Source organism: Phyllobates terribilis, unplaced genomic scaffold (genome assembly GCF_046119375.1).
Source record: "Phyllobates terribilis strain yellow unplaced genomic scaffold, ASM4611937v1 Scaffold_34__1_contigs__length_13252353, whole genome shotgun sequence".
NCBI lineage: Eukaryota > Metazoa > Chordata > Amphibia > Anura > Dendrobatidae > Phyllobates > Phyllobates terribilis.
This window is the reverse complement of record NW_027362794.1, coordinates 12,826,357-12,847,655: the sequence shown is the minus strand read 5'-3', so window position 1 is coordinate 12,847,655 and position 21,299 is coordinate 12,826,357. Positions and strand designations below refer to the sequence as shown.

Sequence of the window (21,299 nt, the reverse complement as noted above, 5' to 3'; positions counted from 1 at the left end):
GATGAAAGTTTAGAGCAGTGTTTCCCATACTCCAGTCCTCACAGACCCCACAGGTCATGTTTTCAGGATTTCCATAGTATTGCACAGGTGAGAGAATTCCTGATGCCTTGATGATACTTCCATCACCTATGCAATACTAAGGGAATACTGAAAACATGACCTGTGGGGGTCCGTGAGGACTGGAGTTTGGGAAAAACTGGTTTAGAGGGACGGCCGGGTCTTGGTAGATTTGCATTGGTCTGATACTCCTTCCATTTCAATATTATCGCTTGCACAGTGCTCCTTGAGATGTTTAAAACTTGGGAAATCTTTTTGTATCCAAATCCGGCTTTGAACTTCGCCACAACAGTATCTCGGACCTGCCTGGTGTGTTCCTTGGTCTTCATGATGCTCTCTGCACTTGAAACAGAACCCTGAGACTATCACACAGCAGGTGCATTTATACAGAGACTTGATTACACACAGGTGGATTCTAGTTATCGTTACCAGTCATTTAGGACAACATTGGATCAGTGGATTCTCGTTATCGTTACCAGTCATTTAGGACAACATTGGATCATTCAGAGATCCTCACTGAACTTCTGGAGTGAGTTTGCTGAACTGAAAGTAAAGGGGCCGAATAATATTGCTCGTCCCACTTTTCATTTTTTATTTTTTTTAAAAAGTTTAAAATATCCAATAGATTTCATTCCCACTTGTTGATTCTTCCCAAAAAAATTAGAATTTTATATCTTTATGTTTGAAGCCAGAAATGTGGCAAAAGGTAGAAAAGTTCAAGGGGGCCAAATCCTTTCACAATGCGCTGTATGTACCACTCGCCGACCTCCCTCTGTGAGAAGCTGATGGTTATTAATTATGGAATACAATGTTTTATTATAGCGGTGAGCAGAGTCGGACTGGGGTGCCCAGGGCCCACCAGGGGAACTGACTCTAGGGGCCCACACTACAGCCCACCATAAACGGTTTTATTACTTGTTATGCTTTTCTATAATGCACTATAGTTACATGATTGGCCACGCTGTGAAGCACTGAGCGGCAGGACTTTGTTCGAACAGTCATTCCGTACTGCCAGAGTCCCTTTAATGGTAACTTGTCACCTTGAAAAACGCTATTTATCTGCAGATATAGGGGTAATCTGCAGGTAAATAGGGTTTAAAGCCTGGTTAGACAGCTTAATGGAAAAGCGTTGGCTACACAGAGAAAATTACGTTTTATTCTCCCTGCCGCAACTCGCTTCCTGTTATAAGGTCGGTGCAAGGAGGGAGACATTACAGTCACCGCGAACTACAAAGTGAGGGTGCTGCAATAACGTCCGACACCTTGATTGTGACACTTCCATGGAGCCCAGCCTCAGGCTGAGCTTCATTGAACGACTAACATGGCAGCAGCATCTGGCAACTAGTGCTGAGCGAGCATGGTCGGATAAGGTGTGATCCCAGCATGCTCGGGTGTTATCCAGGTATCTTGTAATGTTCTGCTAATATGCTCGAGTCCCCAGGGTAGCATGTTTTGCAGGCAGACGCAACACATGCAGGAATTGCCTGTTTGTTAGGTAATCACTGCATGTGTTGCTTCTGTCTACCGCCGCAAAACATGTTACCGCAGGGACTCGAGCATATTAGCAGAGCACTACAAGATACTCAGATAACACCCGAACATGCTGAGATAACACCTTGTCCGACCACGCTCACTCAGCACTACTGGCAACCCACCAGCAACCTGCAACTGCGTCACAGGGGGCTGAAGGGAGCAGGTGACTGCATGCACCGGCCATCGTGCTATCTAAATGCCGCTGTCAGTGATTGACAAGGGCACTTAAATACTCAGAACAGCAGCAATCAAGGCGAACTCTGATCACTGCTGTTACAGGCAGACGCCGGCTATGTAACACAGCCGACATCCGCCTGGTATGGAGCAGGCTCAGCTCCTGAACCCGCTCCATACAAGTACAACCCTATGGTTATGACAAGGTTAGCAAATTTCACTTGTCTGTTCCTAAATGTGGAAAGACAAATGGAATTCCCTAACACATGTGAGCAAGTCCTAATAGATTTAGTAAAGGTGCCCCAAGCATATGAATGTTATTACACACCACAATGGACTCTTACATACACGCATCTTACAAAAATACATATTATTCCAGATACGTAGACACATACAAACACACAGACGCGCACAAACACATCAGTACATGAATACATCATCTGAACCACCATCATTTGTAATGTCAGGTCAGCCCCATATATCTTTGTATCGCATAAACCTACAACTCCCAGTATGTAATTAACAATAGAGATACTGGGAGTTGTTATCAGTCATCATCAGACTGTGGACCATACAGGAACCACAGTACTGATGAGACGCAGGCAGGATCACAGATGAACATTTACATCCAGGTGTCTTACCTGAGACGTCTTCTCTGATTAGAGTCGTTCTCTCTCTTTTCGTCTCCCTCTTGTCCAGTCTCCATGATGACTTTTCTCATCCACAGCTCGTCTCTGCAGACTTCCATCTTCTCCGGTCTTCTGCAGCACATCCCGACACGATGCCCTTAAAGATAGCAGTGTCATTATAATGCTCCTGAATAAAAATATCTACACTGAGCCCCTGAATAAACCTAACTCTTACAATGCTCCCTGCACAAAACATGACATACACTCTACCCCTCTTATGGTACCTGCTCTCCACACTGCCCCCTCCTTACCATACTGGGCCCCCTCTTCACATTGTCCTCTCACACGGTGTCCCCCCTATACTGCCCAGTCTCTATACTGTGCCCCTTCATCACACTCCCCCCTCCTCAGCATACTGTTCCCTCCTTGCTGTGCCCTCACACTGTTCCCCCCATACTGCCGCATCTCTATACCTTCCCCCACACTACCTAGTCTCTGTGCTGTGTCACCTCACACTTTTCTCCCTCCATACTGTCTCCTCACACTATTCCCCCACTCTCCATACTGTCTTATACATCCCTTCCCCATTCTGTTCCCGCACCCATTCCCACCCCTCCCCTAGTTCACCATACTGTTTCTTCACACATCTCCCCATTCTGTCTCCTAGAATTTCTCTCCCATCTCTCTCCAAATATAATAAATCTTCGGAAGAGCACACAGACATGCAGAAGCACGCTTACACACACGAAAACAAGCGCACACGGACACATACTAAGGGCTCTTTCACACGTCAGTACATGCGGTGACCGTTTCCACACGTACCAGAGACACTGACACACGTAGACCCATTCACATGAATGCGTATGTGCACATGTCAGTGTGTTTCCACTTTACACAGACCATGTGGTGTCCGTGGGCAAAACACGCTGACATGTCTGTTTTTTACCTGATGTCCAGACCGCAAAATGTCCCGCACACTGATGACAGTTAGCACCCGGTGCTTGGGAAGAGCGCTGAGCGCTGCCCTCATCATAGATCCCTGCCGGCTCTGCGATCAGCACCCCAGGGTCAATGATGAGAGTAATAGTCTATACCCGCTGTGTCCAACTGTAAAAAGAATAAAATAAAAAAATCCTTATACTAACCTCTACTAAGTGTCACCCGCTGTAATCCGTGCGAGCGCTCACGCCGAGGAGAATGTCTCCTGCAGCGAGTGGGCTCCGGAGCTGCGCTCAACAAGCGGTGCCCTGTGATTCAATAAGCGCAGCTCTGGAGCAAGCTCGCTGCAGAAGTCATTCTCCTTGGCGTGAGCGCTCGCACGGATTACAGCAGGTGACACTTAGGAGAGGTGAGTATAAGGATTTTTTTATTTTATTCTTATTTTTACAGTTGGACACGGACACAGTGGGAGTAGACTACTACTCTCATCATTGACCCCGCTGCTGCTGATCACAGCGCCTGCAGGGATCTATGATGAGGGCAGCGCTCAGCACCCGGCTCTTGGGAACAGCGCTAACTGTACACTGATTCCCAAGCGCCAGTATGTGTCACTTGGATGACACACAGGTGGACACGGATATCTCCAGTCCCGTAAATATCAGGACATGTGAAAGAGCCCTAATATACACACGCAGATACACATACTCACAGAAATGGGGACAAGTACACACACAGGCAAGCACACACAGAAATGCACAGACACACTCAGACAATCACACACAAAAATGCAGACACGCAGGGAAGCACACACACACGTGTGAAGACACATAAGCACACAGGCATACACAATGTACACATACAGGCATATACACACATACGCACACGCACACAGGCATATACACACACACACACACATACAGGCATATATACACACACAGGCATATACACACACACACGCACGCACAGGCATATACACAAACGCACAGGCATATAAACACACACTGTACACACACACAGGCACACACACAGGCATATACACACACTGTACACACACACAGGCATATACACACAGGCATATACACACACTGTACACACACAGGCATATACACACACTGTACACACACACAGGCATATACACACACTGTACACACACAGGCATATACACACACTGTACACACACAGGCATATACACACAGGCATATACACACACAGGCATATACACACACTGTACACACACAGGCATATACACACACTGTACACACACACAGGCATATACACACAGGCATATACACACACTGTACACACACAGGCATATACACACACTGTACACACACAGGCATATACACACACTGTACACACACACAAGCATATACGCACACTGTACACACACAGGCATATACACACACATGCAGGCATATACACACACTGTACACACACAGGCATATACACACACACAGGCATATACACACTGTACACACACAGGCATATACACACACTGTACACACAGGCATATACACACACTGTACACACACACTGTACACACACAGGCATATACACACACTGTACACACACAGGCATATACACACACAGGCATATACACACACTGTACACACACAGGCATATACACACACAGGCATATACACACACTGTACACACACAGGCATATACACACACTGTACACACACAGGCATATACACACACAGGCATATACACACACTGTACACACACACAGGCATATACACACACAGGCATATACACACACTGTACACACACAGGCATATACACACACTGTACACACACAAGCATATACACACACTGTACACACACAGGCATATACACACACATGCAGGCATATACACACACTGTACACACACAGGCATATACACACACTGTACACACACAGGCATATACACACACTGTACACACAGGCATATACACACACTGTACACACGCAGGCATATACACATGTAGCACCCTGAGGATTCGGCTGCTACAGGGGTATTGCACCTCAACCCAGAGGTGTGATATTCCACTCCCGGGTAAGGATGGAGTGTGGACCTGAGCTCGGTAGGCTGCATGCACTACACACATCCCATTTCCGAGGAGCAGACCGACGGTACTCCCACTTAGAAATGTGCAGGTACGACCGAGTCTGTTCCTGGCTGGAGTGGGAGGGGGGTGGAACATCCCAAGTAGTGTAGGGGCAGATAGGGGGAGCAGCCTGGGTAAAGATAGGAGCTCATTGGGTGCTGGTCACCTGAGCTCACACATAGAGGGTGTATATAAGGTGGGCACCATCAAAGAACAGGGTCAGTCTGTCAGAGCAGAGCAGAGGAAGAGGAGCAGAGAAGCCCCAGAGAGAGAGAGGAGAAAGCAAGAGAGACCCAGAGGGGGAAACAGAAGAGAGGACTCTGAGACCCCAAATCCAATCCACGGGTGAAGAGTCGGCATCAGGGTACCGGAACCCAAGCTGGTGGGGGCAAAAACACACCCCAGCCAGAGACCGGAGGCCGTGGGCAGCGTCTGCCACGGCCACCCACCACATCCACCCGAAGGCATACCACGTGGAGGGTCAGGGAACCCAAGGCCAAGGGTCTCCCAACAGAAGGCCCGAGGGAGCTGGACCTGGGTGGATCACTAGTGGGGACGGCCAGAGAAAGGACAGAAGGAGAGCTCAGGGTCACGCTCCGGACTCGCTTGGGGGTTGGCTGGATCCAGGACCTGGTGGATGCAGCACGGCTCGGGAGGTCACTTGAAGCTGGAGTGACCGGAACATCAGCAGTGAGTAAACACCCTAAACTGCACAACCCGACTCTGTCTTCATTTAACACCTATGCTGCACCACCACAACCCCCATCCTCTGCACCTGACCCCCTGAGGCTATACCCCACCCGTTGGGGGTTATACCATCACAAGCTGCACCTACACCATCAGCCTCAGCGGACCCTGCTGCAGCGGCAGCCATAGTGACCGCAATACAACGGGTGGCGTAGTCGACATTAAGAACTTAATAACATCTGTAGGACTGCCACATACAACTGAGTTTGACACCCTGGGCACGGACCGGGTCATAGCCACTCGGAAGACTACAACTCCCATCTGATCCGGCTCCGGGTATTCCCCTAAGGAATATGGCCCAGGGGGCGCGTCAACTTTGGCGTAGTCGGCAGGATTACGTGCCCACAACAACCGGGTACTGCGTGCCTGAAGAAAAGTGCAAGTTTACCTCAAAAAGAAGTCTCCTGCCGGTTCCGGAGGGTCCCCGCCATCGGACCCCATCACCAGTCGATTCCCGCCGGTTGTCCGCCATTAACAGCGTTTTCCCGCCATCTGCAGAGTTTCCCGCCACTGGGAAGCGATTCCCGCCATTTCCAAAGGTTTCCCGCCTTGGAAGAGCGGACGCCATTATGGGCGTGCCAGAGGGTGGCAGGAGGCCACCTCCCATCGTGGGCCAGGACCGAAAATGGCGCCAAAAGTGGAAACCGCCCCCACCAACAGAGACTGTGATGCTAGAGGTGTCTGTCAGCGTGAAAGAACAGCCCCTGGAGCTGACAGTCACCAAGTGGCCCCGGGACCGCCCTCGAGGGGGGAGGAGACGAAAGGAGAGAACAAAGATGGGTGCCGCTTGGAGCAGTCTGGAGAGAGCGCACCCGGAGGCAAGAAGCCTGGAGAAGAGTATCGGAGGAGCTTACCCGGAGATGGCGAGAAAGCAGAGCAGCACCGGCCCGTTGGCCAGGAGCCTGCTAGAAACCGAGGAGGGAGAGCAGAGCAGCACCGGCCCGCTGGCCAGGAGCCTGCTGGAGACGACTGTAGGAGAGCAGAGCAGCACCGACCCGTTGGTCAGGAGCCTGCTGGAAACAACGACCCCACTAGGACTAGTGGAGGTCCTAGCACAGCTCCCCCGAGACCGGGAGTGTGCACAGACCGCTCTGGAGGGCCTCGCAAGGAGGATGGCCCGGGTGCAGCGAGAGACGTTAGCAGAATGGAGCCGTGAGATGGCCCAGCAGACCGAGACCTGTCAGCGGAGCACGCCACCCGAGATGAGGAGACAGACCGCCTCTGAGGATGGCGCAGGAGGACTGAAGGCCGGAGACGGCGCCGAGAAGGGAGCCGAACGAGTGGAGGCAGGTAAAGGGGACGTCTATACCCCAAACCGGGAAACCGCGCACCTGCCCCAGCTCCCCGTCGCAGAGCCCGAAGTCTATCCTGCCGTGCCCGTCGCTGCAACATCACCGCCGCAGACTAGGCCTCAAACGGGAGCCGCGACCCCTGTGACGTCACACGCCTCGACCCCGAGCGTGACCAAGCAGGAAGTACCACCAGCCTGGTCGCAAGGCCTAGTACCCCCGGGCGCCGCAATACCAACAGCGCCCCGTACCTCCGCGGAGCCCCCGGCCTGGTCGCAGGGCCAAGTAGCCCAGGGCGCCGCCGTCCTTACGGTGCCCTTCACCTTCCAGATACCCCAGGCCTGGCCGCAAGGCCCGGGCAACCCGGGCGCTAACACCACCGCGCCCATAAGACCAAGAGTGCCGCATCTGGGAGAGGACCTGTACGCCCAGCACACGTGCCCGGATGGGCAGCCATTTATATGGCCACCGGAGTTCCACCATCCCCGACTCCGGAGAGAGAGACCCCTGGATGAACCCCTGATCCCGGCTCCAAAGCCCGTAAAGAGGATCTCGCCCCCGCTAGCAGAAGCGCAGTTTGAGTAGGACCCCACCGGAGAAGACCTCATGGGGTTCACTCAAGAGACTCGGGCAGCTGCAGCGGAGCGTGCTGAGTGCTGCCGCCAACAGCTCGAGGACTTCGAGAGGGAGCGGAGAGAGAGGCGGGTCCGGGAACAACAAGCCCAAATAAAGAGCGCGGAGCAGAAGAGCCGGGCCAGGAGAGACCCCCGTGCAGCGCATAGTCCCCGCACCACCGGGACTGTGATAAAGTTTAACCTGCAGCATGGGTGGGGCTTCATCCGAGACCACCACACCCTAGGCGACGTCTTCGTAACCAGGAGAGACGTTGAGTCCCACCTACCGGAGGGACACAGAGGTCGTGACCTTTACATCGGGGACGAGGTCACCTTCACCCGGCACAAGTGTGCCAAAGGTCCCTACGCCCTCCATGTGCATCGCCTGACGGAGGAAGAGCTGCGGTGTGAGGAGGAAGAACAAGAGGACCCGGACGGGTCTGAAGCCAAAGGTAACCATAAAGCAAGAGCAGGAGGACGCCGTCGTTAAGTACAGCGAAGCAGAAGCTGTATATAGTTGCCCGTCGGGGCACCGTGAACTGAAACTGTTACTGTTGCTAATATAGTCCCCGTTGGGACCAGCAAGTGTGAACTGTTTACCCGTTTAACCCCTAAATCCCACTGACCGAGGACTGAGAGCGGTCATTCCTCCCTAATACCTGGCCGAGGACTGAGAGCGGCCACTACCCCTTGTAAATAGTTGCGCGTCCTAAAGCGCCCCCTACCGGTTTTATAGGAAAGCCACGAGTTCCAAAGACTGTCGCACTTTACCCGGTCACACGTTGCACAGTGACCGGAGGAGGAGCCAGAGGCGACGAGAATGTTTTATAAGAATGTTTTGCTGCTAATGTATGTTATTTTATATGTTTATACGATGTTGTTGATATGAAAAAAATTGTATGTTTTGGTGTTGTTTATGTCTTACAGCCCGAGGACGTGCTGTGATTTACCAGGGGGGAATGTAGCACCCTGAGGATTCGGCTGCTACAGGGGTATTGCACCTCAACCCAGAGGTGTGATATTCCACTCCCGGGTAAGGATGGAGTGTGGACCTGAGCTCGGTAGGCTGCATGCACTACACACATCCCATTTCCGAGGAGCAGACCGACGGTACTCCCACTTAGAAATGTGCAGGTACGACCGAGTCTGTTCCTGGCTGGAGTGGGAGGGGGGTGGAACATCCCAAGTAGTGTAGGGGCAGATAGGGGGAGCAGCCTGGGTAAAGATAGGAGCTCATTGGGTGCTGGTCACCTGAGCTCACACATAGAGGGTGTATATAAGGTGGGCACCATCAAAGAACAGGGTCAGTCTGTCAGAGCAGAGCAGAGGAAGAGGAGCAGAGAAGCCCCAGAGAGAGAGAGGAGAAAGCAAGAGAGACCCAGAGGGGGAAACAGAAGAGAGGACTCTGAGACCCCAAATCCAATCCACGGGTGAAGAGTCGGCATCAGGGTACCGGAACCCAAGCTGGTGGGGGCAAAAACACACCCCAGCCAGAGACCGGAGGCCGTGGGCAGCGTCTGCCACGGCCACCCACCACATCCACCCCGAAGGCATACCACGTGGAGGGTCAGGGAACCCAAGGCCAAGGGTCTCCCAACAGAAGGCCCGAGGGAGCTGGACCTGGGTGGATCACTAGTGGGGACGGCCAGAGAAAGGACAGAAGGAGAGCTCAGGGTCACGCTCCGGACTCGCTTGGGGGTTGGCTGGATCCAGGACCTGGTGGATGCAGCACGGCTCGGGAGGTCACTTGAAGCTGGAGTGACCGGAACATCAGCAGTGAGTAAACACCCTAAACTGCACAACCCGACTCTGTCTTCATTTAACACCTATGCTGCACCACCACAACCCCCATCCTCTGCACCTGACCCCCTGAGGCTATACCCCACCCGTTGGGGGTTATACCATCACAAGCTGCACCTACACCATCAGCCTCAGCGGACCCTGCTGCAGCGGCGGCCATAGTGACCGCAATACAACGGGTGGCGTAGTCGACATTAAGAACTTAATAACATCTGTAGGACTGCCACATACAACTGAGCTTGACACCCTGGGCACGGACCGGGTCATAGCCACTCGGAAGACTACAACTCCCATCTGATCCGGCTCCGGGTATTCCCCTAAGGAATATGGCCCAGGGGGCGCGTCACACACACTGTACACACAGGCATATACACACACTGTACACACGCAGGCATATACACACACAGGCATATACACACACTGTACACACAGGCATATACACACACTGTACACACACAGGCATATACACACACTGTACACACACAAGCATATACACACACTGTACACACACAGGCATATACACACACATGCAGGCATATACACACACTGTACACACACAGGCATATACACACACTGTACACACACACTGTACACACACAGGCATATACACACACTGTACACACAGGCATATACACACACTGTACACACGCAGGCATATACACACACAGGCATATACACACACTGTACACACACACATGCAGGCAGCATATACATAAAAATCCATACAAACACACAAATATTACAGTACCTTGGCTTGTCTCCAGCCCATACAGTGTACAGACGCGCCCCTAATGCGGGAGACTGCAGTGCAGGGCGCGCTGTGACGTCACTTTTAGCAGACGTACGGCCCTGTCTGCTGAATGTGACGCTGCAGCGCAGCCCCTGCCCTGCTCTCCTGCTCCCAGGCCCCTCCCGCTACTGTACTGGGCATCGCGTCGGTGAAAGTGCTTGCGTGCGCCCTCGACCACTTTTTTTTTTTTTTTTTTTTTTATTCTCCTGTTCCCTCTGCAAGGGGCCCGGGGCCCACCGGGAAATTTCCCGGCGCCCCGCCAGGCCAGACCGAGCCTGACTACAATGATAAATAAGTGCTACAGCTCATAAGTCTAATAGATGAGATACAAGGGCGGCAGTAGAAGCATTTACCTCACTGCCCACTAATGAATGAAACCAAATATTGCCGAATAAGGCTCATTTGGATATGAAAAGATATCTATTGTGATCCAAATAGTTTTCTATATATAGAGACTGGAGAGACGGCTGAACACCGGGATGAGCAGTGTAGTTGTACATAGAAGCAGTTTTCTCTTGCTACGTATAGCATAATCCCTTTTATCCAATTTCCTGATAAATAAGCCCTCATAATAAAGTGAATAGTGTATACCGAGTAGGATTATATTGAGGACTCACTATTGGTGGTGATTTATTCTGAAGAATAATATATTAGACAAATAAGCCCTCGATACACAACTGCCATAACAGAAGCACAAGCACTTTAATAGTTATGGCTCATAGAACCCAGCGCTGAATTATCAGAAACATCCAGTACTGTGTGATTTTAAGTGTGTGTTATCTTTTCCGTTATTACAGTTATATGAAAAAGTTTGGGCACCCTTATTAATCTTAAGCTTAATGTTTTATAAAAATTGGTGTTTTTGCAACAGCTATTTCAGTTTGATATATGTAATAACTGTTGGATACAGAAATGTTTCTGCCTTGAAATGAGGTTTATTGTACTAACAGAAAATGTGCAATCTGCATTCAAACAAAATTTGACAGGTGCATAAGTGTGGGCACCCTTATCATTTTCTTGTTTTAAATACTCCTACCTACTTTTTACTGACTTACTAAAGCACTTTTTTTGGTTTTGTAACCTCATTGAGCTTTGAACTTCATAGCCAGGTGTATGCAATCATGAGAAAAGCTACTTAAAGTGGCCACTTGCAAGTTGTTCTCCTGTTTGAATCTCCTCTGAAGAGTGGCATCATGGGCTCCTCAAAACAACTGTCAAATGATCTGAAAACAAAGATTATTCAACATAGTTGTTCAGGGGATGGATAGAAAAAGCTGTCTCAGAGATTTAACCTGTCAGTTTCCACTGTGAGGAACATAGTAAGGAAATGGAAGAACACAGGGACAGTTCTTGTTAAGGCCAGAAGTGGCAGGCCAAGAAAAACATCAGAAAGGCAGAGAAGAAGAATGGTGAGATCAGTCAAAGACAATCCTCAGACCACCTCCAGAGAGCTGCAGCATCAACTTGCTGCAGATGGTGTCACTGTGCATCGGTCAACTATACAACGCACTTTGCACAAGGAGAAGCTGTATGGGAGAGTGATGCAAAAGAAGCCGTTTCTGCAAGCACGCCACAAACAGAGTCGGCTGAGGTATGCAAAAGCACATTTGGAGAAGCCAATTTCTTTTTGGAAGAAGGTACTGTGGACTGATGAAACCAAGATTGAGTTGTTTGGTCATACAAAAAGGTGATATGCATGGCGGCAAAAAAACACAGCATTCCAAGAAAAACACTTGCTACCCACAGTAAAATTTGGTGGAGGTTCCATCATGCTTTGGGGCTGTGTGGCCAATGCCGGCACCGGGAATCTTGTTAAAGTTGAGGGACGCATGGATTCCACTCAGTATCATCAGATTCTTGACAATAATGTTCAAGAATCAGTGACAAAGTTGAAGTTACGCAGGGGATGGATCTTTCAGCAAGACAATGATCCAAAACTCCGCTCCAAATCTATTCAGGCATTCATGCAGAGGAACAATTACAATGTTCTGGAATGGCCATCCCAGTCCCCAGACCTGAATATCATTGAACATCTGTGGGATCATTTGAAGAGGGCTGTCCATGCTCGGCGACCATCAAACTTAACTGAACTGGAATTGTTTTGTAAAGAGGAATGGTCAAAAATACCTTCATCCAGGATCCAGGAAATCATTAAAAGCTACAGGAAGCGACTAGAGGCTGTTATTTTTGCAAAAGGAGGATCTACTAAATATTAATGTCATTTTTCTGGTGAGGTGCCCATACTTATGCACCTGTCAAATTTTGTTTGAATGCAGATTGCACATTTCCTGTTAGTACAATAAACCTCATTTCACGGCAGAAACATTACTGTGTCCAACAGTTATTACATATATCAAACTGAAATAGCTGTTGCAAAAACACCAATTTTTATAAAACATTAAGCTTAAGATTAATAGGGGTGCTCAAACTTTTTCATATAACTGTATATCTAATAATCAAAATAAAAGTTATGTTTTATATTTCGGTCTTTATTAAGGGATCTCTATTTGCCTTTGGCAATTTGTGTGTACATGAAGTAAACCCTAAGCCGACCTTTGAACAGAGTTTTTGTGTGTCTGATCCACACAATGTTACTCCACATTATGAGCTAAAGAGGAGTTAAAAATGAGCAATTGCTGCCTATTTGCTTCTGTGCTGATCTGACACATGGGCCCATCAGGTAAAGTGATGGAAGGAAGTTTTCTCTCCTCATGTTGAAAAATGACATTTTCTGCCACCTATTGATGAGAGAAAAAAAGTGATGAAGATTTACAAACTTCTAACATTAGTCAGTGAAAAACATACAGAACAAGGATGCAAATGTATCTTTTTTTTGACAATCCAATCATTTGAATGGGCCAGTTTTATCTGCAAATCAGATTACAATCAAACATGTCTCAAATTTCTTTTGTGAACCATCAGCATCAGAAAAGGTCCATAGACTATAATTATTACGTTTTTATAAGCAAAGAAAAGGAACACAATGCAAACTCTAAAATCAGACATTTAAATGGATGAGTTTGGTGGGCAAACAGGGTCTGACTGGAGCACCGGGACACTGGACGATTATCCAGTGGGCCAGGGTCCTTGGCAGGACCCTGAGCAGGACGTAGAGGGGGCCCACTGGTTTCAACTGAATGTGCGTCCGAGGACATTTCATTAATGATCAGTATTGTAATATTCGGTCACTATGTTGTAATATCTGGTCCAGTCATGGTGTGGTATTTATCCCTGTATGTGTTATTATTTGGTCACTATGTGGTGTGGACATGGTGTGGTGGTATTTCTCCCTTGTATGTGGAATTATTTGGTCACTATATGTTTGTAATATCTGGTCTGGTCATGGTGTGGCGATATTTCTCCCTTTTACAGTATGTGGTATTGTTCGGTCACTATGTGGTGATCATATGTGGTCTGCTCACGGTGTGACGGTAGTTCTCCCTTCTATGTGGAATAATTTGGTCGCTATATGCTGGTAAAATCTGGTCTGGTCATGGTGTGGCGATATTTGTCCCTTATACAATATGTGGTATTATTCGGTCACTATGTGGTGGTAATATGTGGTCTGGTCACGGTGTGGCTGTATTTCTCCCTTCTACGTGGGATTATTCGGTCGCTTTATGCTGGTAATATGTGGTCTGGTCACAGTGTCGCGTTAGTTCTCCCTTGAATGTGGTATTATTGGTCTTGAAAAAGTGGATTGTGTTGTGTATAGCAGTCAATTGTTCTCTCAGATATTAATTAGGAGAATAATCTTTATTTAGATTTGTGATTAAATACTTGGAACAAGATGCACTTACATCAAATCTACTGTGAAAACAAGTAATCACCTCTCCAAAGGATAAGTGATAAGGTATTGATTGGTGGGGGTCTGACTGTTGGGACCCGCACCGATTGGTAGAATGTGAGCTTTTATCCCCACTAGACTGGAGCAGCATGTGCGACTTCAGCACTGATCCATTCATTCCCTCAATTGCTGCGAGCGCTGCTCTTGTTTTTTTCTGGAAGCCCCAAAGAGAATGAATGGATCTGCGGTCAGACATCCCACCTGCCGCTGCATTTTAAAATGGGGATAAAAGTGTCCTGTCAGGGATAAAACTTCCCAATTCTGATCAGTGCGGTTTCCAATGGTCGGACCCAAACGATCATTAAGTTATCACCAATCCTGAGGAGCCCATGGATCGGTGATAACTTGTTTTCACCAAAGAAGCCCTTTAATGCAAACTACCGTAATTGTACATCCCAGTTGTGCTGTGCGCACAGTAGATGTGCAGGAGCCGCCTGTGTTTTACAGTCGAGGTTCCACTATAACGGGGATAAAGGCTAACAGGTATCTGCATCTAGCTGTAGGGTGGGCCCCAGTCTCCCCAGTCCGACGCTGATTGTAGTGCTTTTCAATGGTCATACAATAGGGCTTCTTGTAGCATGCATTCTTACCTGTAGCAGCTAATCAAAACCATAAAATGTACTGATTTTTATCAATTGTATATAAAGCGGAAATCATACTGCTCCTGTTATTCAGCCCTTGTATTTTGATCAACAGTTACTAATACAATATGATGTACCACACGGCCCGGCACCTAGAATGACATCCCCACAAAGCCTCACTACACAGTATTATGTCCACACAGAACGATATGCTCACACAGCCCCCTCACACAGTATTGTCCCCACAAAGTTCCCTTAAACAGTATTCTGCACCCTGTGACAGAGTCACTGGTGTTATATGCAAGAGGAGGTATGTGTCACTCCAGCTGCTAGCTTGTGAGAACTGAAACCTACAAACTTTCCTCCAGCATGTTATATGTTGGGGTTAATTCCTAAAGGGTGTGGTTTTATGTGAATGGCAAAGAGGGTGGGAGGTCATTCACCCTATGTCCCCTCAGGGTGTAGCTGAGCAAGCTTAAATGCTCAGTCACTGTTTTTTTTCTGTAGTGTGTGGTCTGGAGAGTGAATTTTCCAGGCTGTGTTTGCCAGAGAGCAACACCGAAGGACTGGTGTTTGGGGCACTTCACTGTGCTGCTTTGAGTGGGCAAAGCCTCGCTAATGGACTCTGCTATACTTTATCTTTTGTTTTCCCGTTAACCCAGAGAGGGCCTGTTTATTTTTGTGGAACGCTGCTGGAGTTTATGCCATACAATAAACCAGCAGGAAGTTAACCCGAACCGTGTGTCCTGTGTCTGCCTCTGGAAAGCCTAGCAAGTCGCTTTACCACAATTGGTGGAGAATACGGGCAAGATTCTAGGAACACTTGTACCTGCCATAGAGAACGGTGGATGTCCTGGGTGAAGGCCGTCAGCCAGCCACAGATGTCCGGAAACATGGAGGAGCTTATTAAGCATTTAGTCCAGAGCCAAGCGCAGCAACACCAGCAGCACCTACAGCAATTACAGCAGCATCGGGAGCTACAGCAGCAACAAGCTCAACAGGAGACGACCAAACTTGCTGCAACAGTTGTAGCCAAAGGCGCAGCAGCAGCACCAGCGGGAGCAGCAAAAGAAGATACAGTTTCTGGCGGATGCCATCCAGGGTAGAGCAACCGCACCACCCCCTGGGCCGACTGATGACTCACACGTCAGGAAGGCGGTAAGATGGGCCATGCAGAAGATGACCCCTGGGATGATGTAGAAGCCTTTCTGACAGTCTTTGAGAGGGTGGCTGATCGGGATTGACTTCCACCAGAACAGTGGGCAGAGGTTCTGGCACCATATTTGTCTGAGACATGGTTATGACTAAGGATATTTTTTTCGAAACGCGTAATCCCTTGGATCCACAATTTTAACAGCATGATTTTAAAGGAATTCTAATAAACATGAAGTTTTAATACACATTCAGATTCTCATTTGGATGTTTGTTGCTGGATCCCTGTTTTTTGTTGTTGGACTCTGGGAGTCTGGTGACCTTAATCAGAGCTACCCTTCCCCACCAGTTGGTCCCTACCAAATCTGTGGGCGTTCGGTAAATCTATGAGGATGCCAAGCACTACCCCGTGGCCACAGTGACAGTGGGAAAAGAGTGTGGTGCCCATTCCCACGAGGTCGGGGTGGTAAAGGACCTGATATATCCCGTATTACTAGGATGTGATTTTTCTTCGTTTTGGGACTTGTGGGGAAAGGGAACCGGACTATGTAGCATGGGCCAAAGCTTGGTCCCTAGGTAAGAGCCCCCGATGAAGTCTCAAGTGGATGAGTTCCCACTGTGCATCCTTGCTGGCAATGAGGGTGAGATGGTGACCGACGAGGCCGAGCTTCCTGAATTAGATGTGTCCAGAGAGAACTTTGGGACTGCTCAAGTTCGGGACCTGACCTTAAAGGGGGCGTTTGACCAGGTTACTGTATGTAATGGGGTTGCTCAAGAGCCGGGGGCCGACACCAGGTTCCCCCACTTTGCAGTTCAGGGGGAGTTGTTCTATCGGGTGGCCAAACTAAGGGGCGGTGAGATAGTGGAACAGCTGTTAGTGCCGGGGCCCTACCGACGGAGGGTATTAGATATGACCCATTCACATGTTCTGGGGGGACGCCTAGGGGTCGAGAAAACTCAGGAGAGGATGTTGAGAAGGTTTTATTGGCCAGGGTGTTACCGAGAAATTATAAACTATTGTAGGTCCTGCCCCACCTGCGAGTTAACCACTCCGTCTTCCCACTTCCGTAGCCCACTAATCCCACTACCTGTGATAGAGGTCCCCTTTGAGAGGATTGCAATGGACCTAGTGGGGCCCTTAGTCAAATCAGTCCGGGGCCACCAATACATTCTGGTGGTCATGGACTATGTGACCTGGTATCCAGAAGCGGTACCGCTAAGGAACTCATTGACTAAGTACATAGCCAGAGAACTTGTCAATATATTCACCAGGACCGGTCTGCCGAAGGAAATACTAACCGATCAAGGGACCCTATTCATGAGCAAGGTAATGAAGGAGCTGTGTAAGGTCCTACAGATTAACCAGTCCATTAGACTCAGGATGATAACCAGACGAAAATGACAAATGAACTCCCAACCAGTCACAAAAAGCACGCCAAAAGCGAGCCACAAACTGAGGTCCTCTATCACAAACAATATCCGTGGGAACGCCATGGAGCTTGACAATCTCCTTAACAAACGCCTTAGCGAGTGTCTTGGCGCAGGGCAACTTAATGAATGGAACCAAATGACACATCTTACTAAAACGGTCTACGACCACCCAGATGACAGTAAAACCCTCAGACACAGGAAGATCAGTAATAAAATCCATAGAGAGATGCGTCCAAGGCGCACTAGGAACCTCCAGAGGGCAAAGCAACCCCGCAGCAGGAGTATGTGAAGCCTTTGACCTGGCACACACAGTACACTGACGCACCCACTTGATGACTTCCTTCTGCCATCCAGGCCACCAAAAACTGCGACTGATAAGTCTCTTGGTCTCCGAAACTCCTGGATGACCTGCCAACCGAGACTCATGACACTCCACAAACAAATCTTTCCTTAAGGCTCTAGGCACGAACAACCTCCCATGGGGAGTGTTAGATGGAGCATCATCTTGAGCATTCAGAATCCCATTCTCCAAATCAGAGTCCAATGCCGCCACCACAACTCCTTTCTGCAAAATGCTCTCCTGCTCCTCGGCACCGACCGTAGGAGAGAAGTTGCGAGATAAAGCATCGGCTTTAACATTCTTAGTACCAGGGATATAGGTAACAGAAAAATGAAACCGAAAAAAAAAAAGTGCCCACCTAGCTTGACAGGCATTCAAGCGCTTGGCAGCATCCAGATAGATCAAATTCTTATGATCTGTGAAAACCTGAATAGGAAATCTAGCGCCTTCCAAAAAATGATGCCAGTGTTCAAACGCAAGTTTGATAGCCAGAAACTCCCGATTTCCAACATCATAATTCAGTTCGGTTTCCGAATTTTTTTTCGAAAAGAAGGCACAAGGATGTACTCCATCCACCCTTGTTCTCCTGAGACAAAACTGCTCCGACCCCCACTGATGAAGCATCGACCTCGACCAAAAAAGGTTTGGTCTCATCAGGCTGTATAAGGATAGGGGCAGAACTGAACCTCTCTTTGAGATACTCAAACGCTTCAATGGCTTCAGTAGTCCACTGGGTCGTATTCGCACCTTTCCTGGTGAGATCGGTTAGAGGTTTAACAATTACAGAAAAATTCTTAATGAATTTCCTGTAATAATTGGCAAAACCCAAAAACCTTTGTATAGATTTCAAACCAATAGGCCTAGGCCATTCCTGCACAGCCTGAACCTTCACAGGGTCCATCTCAAAGCCCTCGCTGGAGACAATGTAGCCCAAAAAACTAATTTTCTGCACAGGGAACTCACATTTCTCCAGCTTAGCAAAAAGTGAATTATCACTCAATAACTGCAAAACTTTATGTACACTCTGCCAATGGGACTAAATCAAAATGTCATCCAAATAAACAACCACATTCTTACCAATCAAAGATCTTAGGATGTCGTTAATAAGATTCTGAAAAAATGCAGGTGCATTGGTAAGACCAAAAGGCATAACCAGATTCTCAAAATGACCTACCGGAGTGTTAAAAGCAGTTTTCCATTCATCACCCTCCTTCACATGTAACAAATTGTATGCCCCTCGGAGATCAATTTTTGAGAACCACTTGGCCCCCACTAACTGGTTAAACAAATCAGGAATTAACGGCAATGGGTAGGAATTGCATATGGTACTCTTATTAATTTCACGAAAATCCAGACATAGACGCAAACCGCCGTCCTTTTTTTTAACAAAGAAGAATCCGACTGCCACAGGCGACTTAGAAGGTCTAATGTGACCAGCAGCCGGCTAGTCTGTATGTACTCCTCCAATGCCTTTCTTTCAGGGATAGTCTGATTAAACAAGCGACTTTTGGGAAGAGTAGCACCTGGAACAAACTCAATGGTGCAATCATAATCCCTATGAGGAGGTAAAACTTGCGACTCCTCCTCCGAAAAAACCCTACAAAAATCTTGAATAGGTACAGGTAATTCCCCTTTTTCCACAGCCGCAATGCGACCATTACAACATTTATCATAGCACTTCGGACTCCAAGACTTAATCTTGGAGTCCGAAGTTATGATCTGCAACATAAACTAAGGAAAGAATGGGAAAAGCTGTCCCTACAGTAAGACTAAGCTGAATCCCTACAATGTAGCGGGCAGCCTGTTCCTTGTGAACAGACCCGCCTTCATCCTCGGCTAGTCTGAACGGAGACATATAGAATAAAGGGAGGGGTCCCTAAAAGAACTAAGGACTGGGACAAAAATGGGACACCTCCTAACAGAAGTTGTTGCAGAGCAAAAAGACAAACTGACAAAAAGTACTAGAGGCCCCAGAGGACCAAGCAAACTAGACAGATAGGCACCGAAGCACCTGGCTAGAGAGACAGGCAAAAAACACTGAAGTCCAGCAAAGCCAGAAGGGCGGAGCTGGAATATATAGGCAGCTGGTCACGTGACCGCAAAACACAAGATAGCAAAAACTAACAGGAGGGTTCTAACAATTGCAGCTGTTGCCTATTTGAAGGTTATAGACTCTAACAATGAAGCCCATGTTGGATTTCTATTTGGAAAGGCTAAACTGGCTCCTAAACCTGAACACACCATACCCAGACTTGAGCTCTGTGGAGCTGTACTAGCCATCGAGATTGCAGACTTCATACAGAATGAACTAGCTATTCAGGTGGATGACACAAGATTCTACACAGACAGCAAGGTTGTTCTGGGCTACATATACAACCAGACAAAACGCTTCTATGTCTATGTCAGTAACCGCGTTGAAAGGATCAGGAAATCCTCTAAACCTGAGCAATGGAAGTATGTTCCATCACATCTTAACCCTGCTGACATTGCTACTAGGCCAGTGTCTGTTGGTGCCCTCGCAAACTCTTCTTGGTTAAAAGGACCGGGGTTCCTTTGCGGCCAGTGTGAAGAGACTGCTGTTGAAGGCAGCTTCAGTCTTCAGGATCCGGACGTTGACCCAGAGATCCGTCCTGATGTCAGCACCCCCATTACCAAAGAGAAGGTTGGCTTGGGCTGACAGCAATTTGAACACTTCTCCAGATGGACAAGGTTTGTTTGCGCCAACACATCTGGAACTTGAACTTGGAACTTTCAAGAAACTTTTGGACTGCTAAAAACACTCATCTGATTGCAACCAGGAACTGTAACCACTGGATTACAATTGGGTTGGAGACAGTTTGACCTAGTGCGGCTTCTCCAATCTGAAGATGGGCATCCTTTGGATTGCTTCAGGAACTGTTATAGACATTCGTCTACCTTGTTTGTTATATGTTATTGTTGCATTGCATGCATTGTTTGTCTTTCAGGTTGAGGTATCCCTCAGTACTTCAGGAAAACACCCCCACCTCAAGACTGTTAATATAGTGAAATCCAGGGATTTCAGACGGGGAGTGTGCTGTCCAGCTTTTTATTTGAAAATACTTTCAGACATTTGGGGCATTACCTAATGTTACATGATTATTGTATTGTTGTACTTTGCTGCCATCTACTGGCCGTAGTTATAATACTGTATGTTATAACATATATTATTCTTGTGTTTTACCCACAAACCCCTTCGGTCTGTAACTCCTCCTATCTCCTGCTCAGCACTTCCTTCTTCTTCTTCACATCCATCTTGACTACTCA

At 48.2% G+C, this 21,299-nt stretch overlaps 1 long non-coding RNA gene across 1 annotated transcript in view; it reads right to left on the bottom strand.

Annotated features, from left to right (window-relative positions):
- The window catches only part of LOC141180643 (uncharacterized), a 131,597-nt gene extending 120,810 nt beyond the window's left edge, over positions 1 to 10,787 (bottom strand). The window contains exons 1-2 of the long non-coding RNA XR_012256293.1: positions 10,622 to 10,787; positions 2,406 to 2,550 (exon numbers count right to left, since the gene is read on the bottom strand). This is a non-coding gene — a long non-coding RNA (uncharacterized lncRNA). The remainder of the gene's footprint in view (positions 1 to 2,405; positions 2,551 to 10,621) is intronic.
- Between the last annotated feature and the right edge of the window lie 10,512 nt (positions 10,788 to 21,299).